General features: G+C 39.3%; 1 long non-coding RNA gene across 1 annotated transcript; it reads left to right on the top strand.

The window, feature by feature from the left end:
* Window positions 1–1,823: 1,823 nt before the first annotated feature.
* Window positions 1,824–4,485, top strand: LOC122459425. The gene is made up of 3 exons (XR_006280125.1): window positions 1,824–1,902; window positions 3,115–3,260; window positions 3,601–4,485. It is a non-coding gene; the product is annotated as an uncharacterized LOC122459425 (long non-coding RNA).
* Window positions 4,486–13,072: the final 8,587 nt, after the last annotated feature.

The following is a 13,072-nucleotide window of genomic DNA, read 5'->3' on the forward strand; positions in this document are numbered from 1 at the left end:
TGGAAAACTTTAAAAAGGATATTTATAATTATTTATGTTATAGTAAACCTACAGCTTTTTCAAAAGAACCCCAATTCATACACAGTCAGTCAATCTAAGGGATTCTACAGTGCATTTTAATGCAGTGGATGTTAAAGTGCATGGTCTGGCTTGGATCACACACAGAAGAGTGAAGCAGGAGAAAGAGAAACTTTTCGACTTATAAACAAGATAAAGTTTTATTATTTCCTTTCAGGGCCTGAAAATACCCTAGCATTCTATTTAATAGCTGGGCCATTGGCATTTGTGGACTTTGATTTTGGTGGCTTTCGTTTCACTATGGATTGCTGCATAGCAGTGGTTTCAGTGATTAATGAGACTCTTATAACATTTATCTGAATTCTTCTTCTTAAATCAAAATATTTATGTTTAACAGCCAGAGGATTCTGGCTATGACAATTTACCCCTTGTTTTCCAACTCTGAAAAAGTAGTTTTAAAAACCAGTACAGCTGGTTTTTCCACCTACAGAATATATTTCTCCCTGTGCTACTCCTGCTTCAGATAAGATTCATACCAGTTTGTGTCTGCATGCTTAATCTTGCATTTACTTCATTAAAACAGCAAAACGTGACTGTCTCCTATTTAAAACATGCGCTGCGAGTCAGCACACATTGGTTCTTGTCCCTACATTGCCTCAGATTTCTTATGTGTGACCTTGGGCAAGTCTCTTAACCCCTCCTTGTGTTTATATCTGTAATATGTGGATAATAGTGACAGAACCCTGTTTATTAATCCCAGCATTCCTCAATTTCTTTTCAGGTGTGAAAGAGGGAGAAATCTATAGAAGCTGAGGAAGGAGCTTAGGAAAATAAGAAAAATGTGTATAAGGGGGAGCTAGAGCACTGAGGGGGAAAAAGAGAACAGAGGAAAAGCACGGCTGTCAGTGTTGTTACTGTCATCAGCTGCAGTTGTAGCAGGCAGCATTGAGTACGGATAACGGGTTGATGGTTACTCAACCCCAAACCCTGAAGACCCTTTGCAGGGGAATGGTGCAGTGTATTTGTTACCCAGAGTTTTCAGAACCCCCAACAGGTGCAACTTAACTATTTCACTCCAGGTGGTGTAAGGAATAAATCAATAGGAACACAGCAATTCTGTATGATAAGATTCATCCAAGTAAGCATGCTCTTGTCTAACACTGCAGTTTATTAGATTTAAGCACACACAAACATAAGCAACAGGTTTAGAACATCCCAGATATTTATCTAACATCTGGAATGGTTTTGAGTACTTAACAGCAGGTTTGCAATGGCCAGTTGCTCACCCATTGTGGAGAAAGAGTGTCAGGAAAAATGTCTCTCAAGATGGCTTCAGAGGACTGCTCCAAAGTACACTGTATTAGCTAATCTTTTATAACTTCTACAAAATGCATAGGTCAAAATAGAGTGACTATTATATTGACTATTACTATTACATTGTCACTTTTCTAGCTTTCAATAAACTTTTAATATCAGAGGCGTCTAGACTCAAGGTTTTCCAACCACCAAGGTTTTCAGTCTCAATTGTTTGCTTGTTTGTCCCCTCCTCTCATTCTGATTAGCAGAAACTGTCAGCTAGATATGACCATGCTTCTGAAAGCCTATCTCCAAATTAACCCTTAACTATGTGGTGTTCTATTTCATCACTTCAGGGTGGCTGAATGCACATAATATGGTTGCAATTAACTTGATCACATTCTGGGGTATACACACCCCTCAAATCCAGGGCAACATATTGAAAATTGTGCTATAATTGTAAGCTGTCATGTTAAAAGCTATGTGTTTTTTCCTGGCCCATCTTGCAGGCTAGGGGTCTCTATAAGGAAATGTACAGTGTGGTTGAGCATTAGTCTATCTGCAAAAAAAAAGCCTGCCTAGAACCAGGTGAGTTGAATTGTGCCTCTCTGCCTTAGGGAGAAGCCCGATTTGTGTGTCTCTGTTTTTTGGTTCTTGTGTGTTAAAATTCTGGATTTCAAGGTGTAATGTTATGTTGCAACTGTCCAGCAAAATTATTTTTATGTTTTTATCTAACTTCTGTTTGTGTACTGTGAACATAACGAATGTCCTGTGAGCATCCCCTGATGATGCTAAAATAGGAGAAAAAGAAAGGAAGTATGTGCAGAACAACCGAGCCCCTCCTCTTAGCCTAATATGAGGTGGAGAAAGCTTCATTGTCTGCATGTAGGTAGTGTAGAGCAATGGTTCTCAATCATGGGTCCAGGGCCCCTTGAGGGGCCACAAACAGGTTTCAGGGAGTCTGTCAAGCAGGACTGGCATTAGACTTGTGGATGCCCAGGGCAGAAAGCCAAAGCCCCACTGCATGGGGCTGAAGCCTGGGGCCTTGAACCCCACCACCTGGTTAAAGCTGAAGCTTGAGCAACTTAGCTTCACAGGGCCCACTGTGGCATGGGGCCCTGGGCAATTCCACTGCTTGCTACCCCCTAACGCTGGGCCTGGCTTCTATATGCAGAAAATCAGTTGTGGCACAAACAGGACGTGGAGTTTTATGTTGGGAGGATGGGGGGGAGAGGGGGCTCAGAAAGAAAAAGGTTGAGATCCTCTGGTGTAGAGGAAATATGAAAGGAGTAACCTGCAGTGCAGTGCTTTTCTGGAGATTCAGGTGCAAACTGACAGTTGAAGGTAATTCCTAGAGATTGGCTATGGCTGGATTAAGGCAGTCTGGAGCTTTAGGCAAACCCATATATGGGCCTGCTTCTGTGGCCTGCACACCCCCTGATTGCAGTGTTTGGGGGTGGCAGGGACCACACACAGAAAAGCCCTTGGCTAGGGTGCTAGGGAGTCTATCACCACTCCTTTGCTGGTGACATGGGCATTCTCTTCTGACATTTAACTGATATTTTTCAAGAAGCAGGAAGGCAGAGTTCTTTGAATACCTGCCCTAAAGGGATTGCAAAAGCACCCAGCTCCCTTGAGTGCATAAATGGTAATATTTCATTCCACTTTTCCTGTAAAGCATCAGTGCAATTTATAGGGAAGTATCCAAAGCTCTTATCTATTATGGACCTTGCTAATGTGTCTGATATGAGAGCAGCCAAGCCAACTTTAAGAGATAGACCATAACATTCCGTGTTCCAGCTTATTTTTCTTTGGAGAACCCAAGTATAAGCAGATCCCATCAAACAGAGTCAATATGGGACAATTTCAGAACCAGGCCCGAAACTGACATGCAACAGGATATCAAGGGAAAGCTTTCATTGCCCTGCAAAGGCATACAGAAAACTGTAAGTACTGGCTTTGGATATTGCTCTCACACAGACTTCCTGTAGTGTGTCCCTCTCAGGTCATGGTCATACTATACAGTATTTTAAAACTGATCAGAGGAACACAAAACACTTCCCTGCCTGTTGTTTTTGAAGCTCTAACAAAATGGGTATTTGAGTTTATGGCACGTAATAAATACAGTAAAGCTTATGGCATATAATAAAATAAAGCACTGATGCTGAAGAATGTACATAGACCATCTGGGAGTTTTCACAGCTGAAAAGACCTACTGTGGCTTGCAAACTCTGCTCTAGTGTCAAACAAGTATAATTGTGCTCACTCTGTTAATTCACCTTGCAGACTGTAAGGAGTGACCTGTGACTGACTTCTTAGTCCATTGGAAATGTAACTCTAGGAATGCCTATGCTTTGACAGAAAGTTGTTGTTTCTTACCTCAAGTTCAATGCCTACTAGCATCTCTGTGACTTCCCTTAGTCCTGTCAGTTCCATCAGTCACAGCACAATCACATAGTCATTAATTGACCAATAATTAATCTGAAAGCATGATCCTCTATCTTCTCACTGTCCTTATTAACACAAGCTTTTCATTCTATCCCATTGGGCTCTGAGTATGTGGGTTTACATATTTTTTGTGTAGTATTTAAGAGTCTGACTATTTGTATTATGTAAGACTTTTTGCTGCCTCAGTAACTGATGCCTTTGGCTCCTGAAAAGCAGAATCTGAAATTTAACAGCCAAAAGTTTTATTTTTAATTTTCTTCTGGTGGAGAGCTAGTATTTCAGTTAAAAGTAAACATAACAAAAATGGATGCAAAAATAGGAACAAGTGAATATTCATCTCTTTTACTTCTGGTAGTTTTAAGTGCTGCATTTGTTTGCACATCTGTATATTTATACTGCAAGTGCTGCCCAAGAAGATGGATCGAATGCCATATTGTTGTGAAGAAAAAACCATTTGTAGTAACTGGCAGCGACTATGGCTACGCCCGCTGCAGTATGGACACCTTGCTGGGAAAAATACATGTGCATAACTTGCACCAGTTTTGTTTTACCTGGCCCTACTGTATTTGTCTGAGGCCACTTTTTCATGGGGGTAACCAATGGGGACATTCTGAGAAGCTGCTAAATTAATATAAGTGACTGATTTAATTTTAGAATGGGTAGGAATGTTATTTTGATGGACATTGCAGACTTAACAAAATCTCCCAGGTTATAAACATCAAAGCACAGTAGTTGTCCAGATCATTGTCTCACTGTAGAAAGGCATTCTGGCAAAATCAATAATAGTGAGATTTAATATGTGCTTTCAGTTTAGCTGCATACATTTGATTGTGGCTAGCTCTTTAATATTGGAGGAGGGGAGGAGGGAAGGAGGGAGAATGCAAGATAGGAAACTATAGAGAGAGCAGCCACAATCCCAAGTCTGGCACTAGCTTCCCAAAAGAAAGTGGAGATGGTCTGACTCTGGTAACCCCTCGAGACCTACTAGCAAAAGATTCACTTTCATGTAACAGCAACTCCTGTCAGACCTGACAAATATACTACACCCAACATATTGCTGTCCTGGCCTTTAGCCAAAAGAATGTCAGGTAAAGTATCAAATGAAAACTTATAATACACTGGTCACTAATATCATTGTGAAATGTATGTATTAACACTATAGGATAAATTATTATGCTTTAAAGTCTGAAACCAAACAAAGGGAAAACGGGTTTTCCTCTGGACAGTAGGGGAGGTGATTGTCTCCCTGTCTCTAAATGTAAATTAAACATGGTTAATCAAAGACAATGGGGATATATTTGCACACTGAGGCAACAGGAAATGCAAATTAGAAGATCCCAACATAGACAACATGGCATCTATACACCAAAGAACAAACAGCAGGGTTGTGGTAATAGTGTCATATAAACTGCCCAGCTTCTGCAAGATTTTGCTAGAAGTCACTTTGCGTCTCACTATCTCTGTTCATAGTACCTAGTGGCATTTCATCTCCCTAAAATGGAGCCAATGATTTGAATTACTCAGCACTATAAATTAAATATTGCAGTGTGCAAGACTGCTATAGCTATATTAGGTCATTAGGCTTTTCACATAAGGCCATCCTCCCCAGATTCCTGACCTAGTAACTCGAACAACCAAAGAAGACACTACCCCATAGAATCAATCCTAAAATTTACACCTTGTCCACTGCATGCTGGAATAGATCTTTTCAATACTCAATGCTACAGATATTTATACATCATAGGCAATTCAATAAAGCTCATAGTTAGGTATTTTACCAGCAACTCAACAGTCTGATGTAAAGAGCTTCCACTAGCAAGGGCTCACAACACTTAGAGATGACAGATCGTGTAGGCCAATACTAACCACGATGTGTGGTGTTTAAACATGTAGTCTATGAAAAAATATTTTAAAAGGAAGTTTTTCCAATTTTGCACATCAATGTCATTCTAATTATATACAGCCATCTCTTGAATCAATTACCACAACTGTTTTGTGGACAGCATAGGCATGAGAGAAAGATGGTCTTGGGCATCAGACAGGTAATTGCGATGTTCCTCCAAAGCCCATGCCATTCTACTCTTTATGATCTTGGTCAAATCACTTAGGCCAAAATTTTCACATCTGTGATCATAAATTCAGACCCATATATCCGTATTTAGACATGGCCTGATTTTCAGAGGGGCTGAGCATTAACAACTATTCAATTCAATAGTAATTCAGAGATGTTCAGCATTTCTCGACAATAGGCCACTTATTTAGGAACCTAAATATGGATTTAGGTAGCTGATTTTAGATAACCAAGTGTGAAAATATTGACCTTCATCTTTGGATGCCTCAATTTCCACCTTTAATAGAGGGGTATCTTTTTAAAATACACCTCTAGTGTCTACAACAAAGGGGTATTATGAAAATTACTTTATTAGTATTTGTGATTGAAAGCACTATGGAAGTGCAAATAATTGTCACTGTACCCACAGCTATCCACTAACTTAACGAATCCTTGTAAGTAAACATTGTGTCACATTTATTTTACTACATGGTGTATTAAATATCTGATACTTTTGGGTTCTTTTGTATAGTATAATATTGCATAAAATCTACTGTGTCACAGTGTAATTCTTAAGACCTGCTCCTGCGTAGATTAGTGTTTTTCAGGCTGAGAACATATGGGCCAGTCCATTCTTGCCCACTAATCTTACTGCCGAATCAAAAGCTTAGGACAAATAAGTTTAATACTAATTATGCAGTAACTGTCCTAATAATGTTTGTAAATAGAAGAGAAAAACAAACAAAACAGAAGAAAAAAAATACTAATTTGGCTGCAGAGCCAGAATAGAAGATGGCAGAAAATTCATTATTGATCTCCCCTGAAACTTGTAATCCCATGACCTTCGTCTGTATGCTGCAGCTGAGAAGAACATCTGCAGGATTTTCTGCTGTTCATTCAGCCATCAAGTGGCTCATTGCTTCAATAAATATGCCTGCTTCTTAGGGACAATGTTAGTCTTAAGGGACATTTTGTTGTTCCTTTCCAAGCTCAGCTGAGAATTGGAAATCAGGTGTTTGAAATAAGATTCATTTCAATTTCCTGTGACAGGTTTTATGCTGGGCTTCTCTGGAACAGATGATGCACCATATACATGTATCAGTCCATGTAGTCATGGATTTTTCTGCTTGTTCCAATCAACCTTTTTCCTATATTACTATTGGGCCACATCCTGGAATCCCTACAGTGTTTTTACTCAGTAGTTGGGGGGTTTTTTGTTTGTTTTTATTGAGCAAGAACTAAGGGCCTACTTCTGCTCCCCATTCTCTGGTTGAATAGTGCCTTACCCCCTACATGCAAGACAGAAACAGGCCCTTTGTAAAGAATTGAGGATCTGACTCATTGAGACTTAACTATATTAAATCTAAGTCTAAAATGTACAGGAAGAGAAGCGGGGTGTACGGGGAAATGTGGTGCGCTCTAATTCTGACCTCAAGAATCATTACATTTTTATAGCAACATGTATTTTCATAAAAGGCCTCAGATATGTAGAAGTGGAGACTGACATCTGTCCACAAAGAGATACAGCATAGGAAGTAGAACTACAAGTTTCCCTTACTGTCCCCCACTGTGCTTCTATAATGACCCACAGGGCTACCTGTAAGAGAGAGAGGAGAGTTGAGGCATTATCTCTACTACAGTTTTTAGTCATTGGCTTAGCTACACAAATGTAAATTCCTACTGCAGACTTTTCAAGAGGGAGGTAAGCTGATTGGCACAAATCAAAGTTGTTCAGGTATTGTAGAGGATTGTATCAGTTCAATGCCATCAGCATACTCTGGTGGAATACTAGGAAAAGTGAAATGAACATTGTACAGTTAGACCTGGTTGTGAAATGAATTTAATTTTCTTTTGATTTGTACAAACCAACAAAGACATTTTAGTGAAATAGTTTCCATTTTGTCAAAAAGGCATTTTTGGTGAAAAAATTAGGCCAGTTCTACCCCCAAGGCTTTCCAGTGAGCAAGATTAAAAAATAGATCACTGTATTGTGTAGCACTAGTAAAATAATTTTAAATGTACAACATCTAGAAAAGATTTAGTGTAATATCATTCTGACTCAAAGAATCAGACTACAGTTTGCTGAAAGACGTGAAGTGCTTTTCTTAAGTGATTGCCACATGGGTAATTAACTGTAGAATAAGTAATCAGTTACTGGCAAATTGCTTTTACTTAAGAAAAGTACATAACACAGCATTTGGTTCTGTTTGAATACATACATCTAGTATGCTATTAAAATAATTACATGAGGCCTTGAAAGTCTGTATGACATTGGGACAAAAATATAAAGGAAAAAGCTTACATGAGTTAACAAAGATGCTTGAGTAGCTGTGACAGTATGAACCTTTCAAATTATTACTAAATGCATTGCCAACAACTTCCCAGGTGTACATCTCACAAGCAGCTGAAAATGAGATTGAGGAGTGAGCAATGTTTCCCCCAGGACATTCATCTATCTGTTATATTTTTAGGATTTGTTTCCCTCTCCCAATGTTTATTGTTTGGGAAAGATGCTGGAATGGAGAACTGAAAACTGAAGCTCTCAGATTATCCATAAAGCAGGTGTTTCAGATTTCAGAAATTTGGGGAATATTGGCATAAAGAATGTAGATATATCCGCTAGGAACTGCATTAAGAACATTATATTGAGTCCCCATAGGCCTGTGAACAGCCCTAGTTTTTCTTTACTACTGACTATGGTTGCCTGTGAACCAATGTCTTACAGATAAGAGTTCCTTTACCCAATACAAATCTGAAAAGCCTTTCAGTCTCCATTGGTCTTCTTTCTAGCACCTGGATAGATAAGCAAATGATCCACCTGCTCCCTTACTCTGAAGGAAAAAGTGAATACAAATCTGTAACACAGCACAAAGAGAGGATGCTCATATATTTACCACAGCTCAAAGTTGTGACCACGACAGACCTCTCATGGTTAATGGGTGAACTACGCCTTAGATCCCTTTTTATCCCTCTGAGTTGCACCCTTCAGGTTATATGCCTGCCTTTCTCCAGCTCAGTCTGGGTGAAATCAAACAGTTTAGTCATTCTGGGCCAAAGCCTCCATTGCCCCATTTCCCAAGTGTGTGAATGTGACAGGCCCTGCGTTTGGCACCTGTAAGCCTTTTCACCCAGGAACCTGTGACAACAGCTAATTAGGGACTGAAAACCAGCTTCTTCAAAACAAAACACTATGTATTCTTTCACCCAAAGGTACAAAGCAGGCAGAGCACAGGGTTAAAATAGCAAAACATCCTATACACATTACCTACACCTCACTTTTTCCTTGCAAGCATTTACAAGTTCCTCCCAGCCCAGCTAACCCCCATCGCTGGCTGGGAGAAGCAGAGCAATCCGGCTCACAGCAGGCTCTCTGCCCTACAAGGATCCCTACCAGTCTAGGTGTCAGGCTCCATCTGCTGAGAACCTGCCCCTCTTCTTTATGCCCCCATCTCTAAAGTTTTAGTATTCCCTTTAATCCTGGGCTTTTGGACTGGGATGAATACAATTTGCCAGACTAGCTGAATGCAGGCAGGGTGTATTCCCCCAGTGAATGGGTTCCCCATTGTTTCCTCAGGACTCTTGCCAAACTTTATTATCTTATCTTTGCCATTGTTTCATTTTCTATTGATTCCTCCCTTACAGTCTCCTTTGAATTAATTCTGTGCATTCAGGCAGGATAATATCATCCAGGTAACCATATGATATTCTCCAGATGAGCTGTGAAAATAGATTGCCAACATTGCACATGTCACTGGAAAAAAGATGAGATAGTTCTGTGAAAATAATAAATGACTTACAGATACTTATGTCAATTCATTATTTGGCCTTAAAAGTTTAGAATCATATTTGATCTCAAAAAGTTATTTGTTCCAGTGAAAGTGATGAAATATTGACTTAAGTGTGTAAATAAAATAAATGCAATTAATAGCTGACACATGGAAGTCAATTGGACTTTCTGCCTGAAAAAAGGCTTAGTAGTGACTGCTGGATTTGGCCCACACATTCTTAAATGCTTGAAAAGTTCAGGAGACAAAAGAACCATCAGAATGATGATTGTGGTGTAGAGAATAAACAAACTACATTATTCTATGGGTCACAGGATGGACAGATACAGTACAATCAAGCCATTATAAATTACCTCATTTATCTTTGCCAGAGATCCAGCAGGCTTGAGGTCATAAATTGATTATAATTAGAGAGGTGAAGAGGAGGCATGACAGAAGATTATACCAGAGTGATAAATTCTATTCTTACTGCTCTATCTGAATTTGATTTTATTTTAGATGTGAACATACCCTTTATTTGGTTATGTTGGGCCATATTTTGCCCTCATTTGGTATAACCCCATAAGTTAGTGTGGTTGCACATGAACAACTGAGGATCATGATTCTTTTTTATTATATTATTATTATTATTGCTCATTGTCAGTTTAGTGGTTGATTTCCTCAGAAAATATTGCTTGGATACTGTATAAGGCATTGGACTAGGAATCAGGAGACTTGAAGTAAAATTTCTGGCCCCATTTTACCAATGGTTTCTGTTCCTGTTTTTGCCAGTGACCTGTTATGTGATGGTGAGCAAGTGACTTCATCTTGCATGCCTCACCTTCTTTGTTGACATTTACCCTCCTTGAGAAAGCACGTTGGGTTCTATGGTTGAAAAGTGCTGTGTAAGAGGAAGGTATCATGAGTATTTTCTTTCATTCTTTTTGCATTCTGGGAAACACTTTGAAACCAGGTCATTAAAACGATATGAAGTATACCATCACGCTTCCTAGGCAATCTTAATGCAGCACAGAACAGTTTGGCACAAAATGGCTTCTGTAAAATGGTTATTTTACCAATTCAATTTACTCCTGTTTTCCTTCCAAATAAATTCAATAATAGGAACTGTAGTAATTTGAGCAGTTTCTAATGCCCTTTGATCAGCAAAGACAATGAAAACTAGCCTGGGATGGTTTGGACATCTTGAGATCAGTGCTTTTAGGAATAAATAAAGTCCTGGAAACCAGTAGGCTCATGATTTAAACTGGCAGAGTTCTGAGGGCATTTGCTTCACAGGCATGGCTCCCCAACTTTCTTTTCAAAATGCAAACTTTCCTGTATATATGTAAGAAATTCAACTTGAGCAATGATAAATTCTGGTTCCAATTACATTAATGAAGCTGCTGCAACTGAATTGAAGATCTCAAAGTTCCCCAGAAACGCTTGAATAGTGCTGGCACAGGCATCTCAGTGCTGATCCTAGACATCATAGCAACTGGAGTCAGTAGGATTCGAACTTACTATCCTTGCTACAGATACAAAATTATTACCAAAAGGAGCAGAACTACTTAGTGAGCCACCCAAAGGTAGCATTGAGATATTTGTCTATCTATACTTTATTCAGCAATAGCTGATTAAAGTGTGCATCATCGATGTCTTCCGAACACACAGAAAATGTATTAGATTTTCCACAGAATACTTCTAGTTGCAATTTTTTTTTTCAAAAGTACAAAAGTCTGGAAATGAACAGCTAAGAGATGCAGCCTCTTCACTCATTCTGTATATCCCTTCTTCACCCTATGACACTACAATTGCCCAGCCAATCTTAATACTGCCTCCTTACTGTGTTCTGTGTTGGATAAATATAGAAAGACTTATATTTATCCGGTTAGGTTTTTACCCCTCACTGTGGTATCTGTGACAAGTAAACACAATAATGACATTTATTTCATTATACAAAAAAGATTTAAAGGCAAAATAAGTCCCAGGCAATATTAGCACGTCAGAGCCACATAGTTTTCTTTTTCCTAATTAGTTTTCATTGAATAGTAATTTGTTTTAGTGCTAGTTTGTCCCTTTGCTCTCCAACAACAGTCCAGCCGGCAGAGCTGAGCCAGCAATGGGGTCAGAGGCAGTAATTTGTTGCTGGTATAAGCTATCAACAAATCACTACTTCCCTGCAGCAAGAAAGGGATGATGGGGGCCTGGGGAGAAATCAGAGATCTGTGACTTTCTGAGTCACAAAGCCTTCCCTTGGATGCTCCTGGACATATGCAGCAACGTACCACCTTTTACTATGCGCTGCATCCTAGGGACACAATCTAACCCTTAATGAAAGAAAAATGAAATATTATTATATCTGGGGATATGGAATGTTTTGTGCATCTCATGTGCTTTTAATTTGTGTATATGTAGCGGTAGACCTTGCTGATAAGAAGGTTTACCTATAATGTTTACTAGCTATACTTTTATTTATTTATTTAAATAAGTAACGGTGTGCTCTATGTTTGCATTATACCACATTGGAAAAAGACCCATTGCTATAGAAAAGAGATTTTAAAATGACAAGTTTGACTGTCAGTGGCATCACAACATGGAAGCCATTTGCAAGAATACCATAGATTACATGGTGATTGACACTATAGATGAATTCTTCCCTGTGCAGAGGGCAAGTGCAAGGCCTGCGTATCTCAAGTCTATGCCTGGCTTAATTGTGACATCAGGCCTGCCTAGGATTTGTAATTTATCTCTGCGTAGTAGTGAATTTCACAGTATATAAAAGCTGCAATTCTTTGATCCTCTGGATATATCTACACTGCGATGTAAACCCAGGGTTGGAACTTAGGCTCAAGCCTAACTCCACCCCTGCCCCCTTCCATCTACACAAATAGTGCTAACCCATGGCTCAGACCCAGAGTCCCAGGACAGCACAGGGATGGAGGGTAGGAGCCTAAATCAAGCCAGGTCCCAGGGCTCAAGCCTTATTGCTTTGTGTGTGCCTGGAAATTTTCTGTTTCAAATAAAGCTCACAGCCCAGTTTGTGGAAAGTTACTGGCACAAGATGGAGTCCAGGGTCACATGAGCATATCACATGCCCTTATATGGCTTGATGACTCACATATGATCTGTGTGGAATAAGTTTCTTCTATGACTCATTGTGAGAGCTAAGTATCTATCCTTGATGTAAATCTTATCTGGTGGGTGTTACCCAGGAATACACTAGATATGTAAGATACCAGTGCACAGCCAATATTTAGAACTTCAGATACAAAAATGATATATGCATATAAACAGGATAATTGTACTTTGCAAATCATAATTTTTCCATTGACTCCTTACATGATGTGCTTTGTATAAGATTGGTTGCAGTTGTTTAACTATAGCAATATTAATGGTATCAATGGTCATATTTCAGTCATATAGAATCATACAGCCCACTGGACTTGTGCTCCAGCAGTCTGCCAAAAGTATTCCACAATCCCATGGAACAACTTTC

The sequence above is a fragment of the Dermochelys coriacea genome, chromosome 3 (genome assembly GCF_009764565.3).
Source record: "Dermochelys coriacea isolate rDerCor1 chromosome 3, rDerCor1.pri.v4, whole genome shotgun sequence".
NCBI lineage: Eukaryota > Metazoa > Chordata > Testudines > Dermochelyidae > Dermochelys > Dermochelys coriacea.